This window comes from Alligator sinensis, unplaced genomic scaffold (assembly GCF_000455745.1).
Source record: "Alligator sinensis unplaced genomic scaffold, ASM45574v1 scaffold300_1, whole genome shotgun sequence".
NCBI lineage: Eukaryota > Metazoa > Chordata > Crocodylia > Alligatoridae > Alligator > Alligator sinensis.
Genome location: NW_005842240.1, coordinates 372249 through 372961, shown reverse-complemented (window position 1 = coordinate 372961; position 713 = coordinate 372249). Strand labels below are relative to the sequence as shown.

General features: G+C 36.3%; 1 protein-coding gene across 9 annotated transcripts in view; it reads left to right on the top strand.

Moving 5' to 3' along the window:
• Nucleotides 1-713, top strand: part of ITSN2 (intersectin 2) — a 127840-nt gene that overhangs the window by 98581 nt on the left and 28546 nt on the right. The window lies entirely within an intron of this gene.

Sequence of the window (713 nt, the reverse complement as noted above, 5' to 3'; positions counted from 1 at the left end):
AAGGCCAAGTGTTTGGATGGGATTAGAAACTGAATAGTTTTTTCCTGCTTTAGAAGTGGTCTGTCCAAGTCAGGAATAAGGCACCAGTGGTAAGGGGCTGTCATGAAACTTGCACTGCCCATGCTGTACCTGGGCATAAAACATGCAGTACCTGTTTTATGGACCCCCCCACCCCTTTCCCAGACGCTGAGTCTGGCACCTCTTCAAAATGAAAATGTCCATTTCTTGGCAGACTGCTCATCTGATAAAACAGTTCTATGAGGATACACCAAAAAGAGAATGGTAGGCATAGTATTAAATTCATCAGCTTCCTGAATTTGGGAATGAAACGATAAATGCGGCTTATGCAATCTGAAATGTTTACAAACTACTGCGAGTTTACTTATATTTATATATATGAATGTTGTGAGGTACTATCAGGAAAAGTGTTAATACCATTACAGAGATTTAAAAGCCTTCCTCTGAAAGTTCTAAAAGGAGTGAATATACATATTTAATATACTTTATCAAGTGATGTATGTCCTTTAGTTCAGAGATATATCTTTTGTGCAATACAAATTACATTAATGTGCCTACATCAACCTAAGTCAAATGGATTTTTATTCCAGTTCTATTTTGTCTAGATCAATATTTTGTTACAGAATGAATTGACATTGATTGTAGGCAAAGAATATGCTAATTAATTGCTCAAATAACAGTGTTCTAGCTGGCTT